Source organism: Coffea arabica, chromosome 11e, assembly GCF_036785885.1.
Source record: "Coffea arabica cultivar ET-39 chromosome 11e, Coffea Arabica ET-39 HiFi, whole genome shotgun sequence".
In the NCBI taxonomy this organism is placed as follows: domain Eukaryota; kingdom Viridiplantae; phylum Streptophyta; class Magnoliopsida; order Gentianales; family Rubiaceae; genus Coffea; species Coffea arabica.
The window spans coordinates 35,956,293-35,960,863 of record NC_092331.1 but is presented as its reverse complement, the minus strand read 5'-3'; the positions used below and the strand labels follow the sequence as shown (position 1 = coordinate 35,960,863).

Here is a 4,571-nt window from a genome sequence, read left to right as displayed (position 1 = left end):
ATACCGAATTTAGGTCCATTGTACATGTCTCCAATATTCCAAACTTATTGTACTCTCAAGCGGATAAAATCTTCAAGCACTATTCACTGTTTTTACTAAACGCGCTCCAGGAAATTAATTCATGAAATGAGTTACTTTAAAAATATAACGAAGTTATATTACCATGTATTTAGGTCTAATAAGACTAGAAAATATTCCTCGAGGCAAATATCCAATTAAATAATTTATTAAGCCACAAATTAGGCTAAAAAAATAATAGTTTTTACGAGTCCTCACAACCTCCCCTCCTTAAAAGAATTTCGTCCTCGAAATTCATACCTTCTGTAATCTCAGACAACTCTGAACCATGTGGTGTGTTCATGTTATGCTTTCTTTCTGATGCCATTGGTCGGTTTCTCCTTCCATTGACTTGTCGAGGGACAGTTCCATTTCCTTGTGGAGCAGTAGTTTCTCGTGGATACCTCCTTGGACAGTCATGAACTTTATGGTTGGTACTCCCACACCCCATACACTTTCGTCCCTTTAGCCAACAGTTTTCTTCAATGTGATTCGTCCTTCCACAATATCCACAAGTCGGACGAGGTGTTGTGACCTGACTGGCTTGCGAGGTTTTCTTTGATCGTGTCTGTTCTACTGAAGTCCCTCGCGACATAGTTCCTTTTGGTTCCTTTATCATGAGTGGTGCAGGAAATAAAAGTCCTACTCCATCCACTTCTTTTCTAACTTTGGGTGGTGGTCCATTTCCTCCTAGTGTACTATCAGATGCATCTCTTTTCCTTGCTTGGAGAGCTCTCAGTTGAGATTTTGTGCTTTCTACCCTTTGCGCTTTTTCGAGAGCGTCACTAAATGTTTCAACCTGTGCTGCAGCAAGGGCATCTTGGATTTCCAAATCTAATCCTTGGATAAACCTTCTTATTCTCTTCCGTTCAGTAGCCACCAATTCTGGGGCATATGTAGATAACTTTGTAAAGCGTGTTTCATACTCAGCTACGCTCAAAGTTCCTTGACGAAGCTTTATAAAATCATCTTCTCTCTTTTCTTGGACAAGTGGAGGAAGAAATTTCTCATTAAATTCACGTACAAAGTTTATCCAAGTCCTTAGGGTTTGATCTCTTTCCCACTTGTTTCTTATAACATTCCACCAGGCTCGGGCTGCTCCTTCAAGTTGAAATACAGCAAAGGTGACTTGTCTCTCCTCTGTGTAATCCAAGGCATCGAATATATTTCTTATATTCTCTAACCAATTCTCAGCCACCTCTGGATCAGGTCCTCCAGCAAACTTGGGCGGGGAAAATTTTTGAAACCGCTCTAAAGCTCGATCCTCCCCTATCTCTTGGTTTCCACGTTGGTTTCCTTGTCCAACACCTTGACCTTGTTGAGCTACCAAGAGCTCCAGGATATCCGTCATGCGAGTTAAAACTTGTCCCATTTGGTCATTTCCTCTCCCAACACTTGACTCAACGTTTTGATCAATACCGGACCCATTAGCTACTCTTTCATTTCAGGGTTGTCTAGGTTGACGTCCCTTTCGTTGTCCTCTAGTTTCCATGTTCACAACTAATCTATACGCACATGCATAACCCTCACACTTAGTTAAAATTGAACTATACTCATATACCAGTAGCAACATTTAAAGAGAATGAAGTCACTTACACAAATAACATTATCACTATGCAAGTAAACACAAACTAGAGTTCATTAAATTATAAAACAAGTTATGGCCAAGTAAAGTTCATGCCAAGTCAAAGTCAATAGCAAAATAAACAAGTGATCATCACAAGTACATTCATCTTCAAGGCGCAGACTCTAAGTTCTACTCCCATCGTCTCACTATAAAAGATCACAAGTAGGGATTCACTAGATTATTGGAACTAGACGATTCTCATTCCCTAACATGCTCGATTTCAATCCCAACACAAGGATCTTTTGAGTTACAATATTTTCCATCTTCCACTCTTAATTATTGTACCATCTTAACCAAACAATTATTGGTTTCCTGCAACCATTCACATGAAATATCGATTCATTCTTATTCCCCAAAAATGGAGATATAAAGTCCTTATGGTTGCCCTCAACTCTCAAGTACTCGGGTACAAGAATCCGAAATAAGGTAATTCACAACTCGAGCCGGCCGGTCCCAAGACTAAATCACCACATTCGAGATTCCTACCCAACATACATATCAAATTCCCTCCAATTATCAAGATAAAGGTTTTACAACCTATAACATTCATGATTCACAGCTTACATTTTTTTTTTTTGAAGGGCACTTAAACCTTTACTCAATCACATAGTAAGGACCATAACACCACTTGGTCCTATCTTGCTCCTTTGTAGAGACCACGTGAATTGGCTCTAAATTTCATTGCTACAAGCAATCATTTAACTTTCAAACCAGTCCCACAGTCCGGCATCCTAAACATTTAAGCCTAGGATACACTACAAAGATCTGAAGCCTAAGCTCTGATACCAACTGTGACAGTTCTCAGGGTCACATCACGGGGTACCTATCAGCTTGCCACCCGCACGCGGGCATCCCCTACGGAGAGTTTCGCTTCGTGACTCTTCACGAACGAGAGGCTCGGGGCTTTTCCAGACGAAGGACTTAAGGTCCCAACTGTCAGCATATGGCTCTGATACCAACTGTGACGCCCCCACTTCTCCCTAAGGCGAACCAAAGGGTATCCGCGGGACGCCTGCCCAGCTCTCGCCGGGACTCACTAAAATCGATCATTCAAAAGCTCGAAATACTTTAAGTAACCTCAATACATAATTAAAGTACTTCGAATATCTCACACTTACAATTATGCAGCTTTCAAGCTTAAATACAACCCAATGGAAAAGGGGTACTATAGCCATCCGTTATAATATAACTTAAAGTCTTCAAAAGAAAACAATCTAGTACTACTCACGAGCACCCTTGGTCTCGAACCCTGTAAAAGAAATCCACAACGTGGTATGAGCTACACAGCCCAGTGAGGTTCCAAGACACTCTAACAGTTCAAATAAATCAAATAAGTTGGGCATATCATACGCATGGTTCAAGGTTACACAATGGCATGTTATCATGAGGCAATAATCATTGTACAGGTAATTTGAGACATTTATCATGGTATGAGACATTAGCATGTATAGTTCACGAGTGATTGGAGCTTATTACAGGCATAGCTCGGGATTTCATGTTGGCATTTTAGCACGAAACAATCATCATGATACAAGGTAAACATATACTGTAGGATACGGTGTTCCAGTGGAACTCTGTCGGTCATCTGCACCTTATGACTTCCGGATCCCCTCGGTTTGACTGGCCATCACCTTATCCCTCCAGTGGTAATACTCGAGTATACCGAAACGGTTGTCCAGGGCTCCAACCTACCCGACCGAGCCCAGTCCTGGCTCGAGTAGGTCAGTAACCGAGGCAGGGCCCAAGTTCAGCTTATAGCTTACAACATGCACAGGTAACCAAGTAATTCGACAAAAATAAAATTCATCATTTGAATAGGTCGGGTGAGGTAAAGTACACACTCGCCTAACAATGATGGACAACTTCATATAACATGTGATTCATGATAATCAAGTAAGCAAGTAACCACATAGATTAGAAAACAGTAAGTAAACACGGTTAACAGTAAACGGTAAACGGTTAACGGTGGTAATTACGGTTAATTGGTAGACATATGTCATTTTAATAGGCCGCCATTGGGCGTTTCCCACTTTTACCACGTAAGAGTCGGGGAGATTCACTCCAACCGACTTATGCTGCCATAGCATAATTAATCATGTAAACACATCATGTATATATATGCTCTTTAAGCATTTCATATCGAATAGTTCAAATATACATACTTCAGGTATTTCATGTCGAGCAATTCAAGTATACCTCATTCGAATATGCATGAGTGTGGTAAATTCTTATCATATAGCACTTAACACTTAATGACCATGGGTTAAGCATGTCATAGACTTATTCCAATTACGTATTCCTATATGGAACACTCACCTATTGCAACAAGAGAGTAAATACTCAAACAAGTGTCTAGGCGTCCACTTCGAGTTCTTCTTGAAGGTCCCCTTGAGCGCCTGAGCAAATAACCATTAACTATTATACACTATCACTTAGAACTCCTACTTATCAAAGAAGGTTGTACAATCTAAAGGGAATTCATGAATTGGGCCTGAATTATTAATAATCGAGGCTCAAGAGTAAAGTTTTAAAGTCTAAAGAGAGAGACTAACATTTTTCATGAAATCGAGTTCAAAATGTTCAATCGGTATCGAGAAAAGAAGGCAAGTTTCCAAAATCTCATTTTCTAAGAAATTGTCAAATTTCAGCTTTGGGTGTCAATTCTAGAAAAATCGTATCTTGCACTACGTAGGTCCAAAATTGGAAAGCTTGATACCATTGGAAACTACATTCCGAGTACTACAAGTTTCTAGAAGACACTTTTCCATGATTCGAAATGGAAGGTATTCAAAAGTTGGATCAAAGTTACTGCTGTAGAATACTAAGACAGTTTCAAGGTTGGTTTTTGGCCAATTTTGGAAATTCAGTAAAATTCACTTGTTTTGAA

The 4,571-nt window shown here is 39.9% G+C and overlaps 1 long non-coding RNA gene across 1 annotated transcript; it reads right to left on the bottom strand.

The window, feature by feature from the left end:
• Positions 1-2,730: 2,730 nt before the first annotated feature.
• Positions 2,731-4,130, bottom strand: LOC140020934 (uncharacterized). The gene is made up of 2 exons (XR_011824899.1): positions 4,001-4,130; positions 2,731-2,933 (listed from the first exon to the last, which is right to left on the bottom strand). It is a non-coding gene; the product is annotated as an uncharacterized lncRNA (long non-coding RNA).
• Between the last annotated feature and the right edge of the window lie 441 nt (positions 4,131-4,571).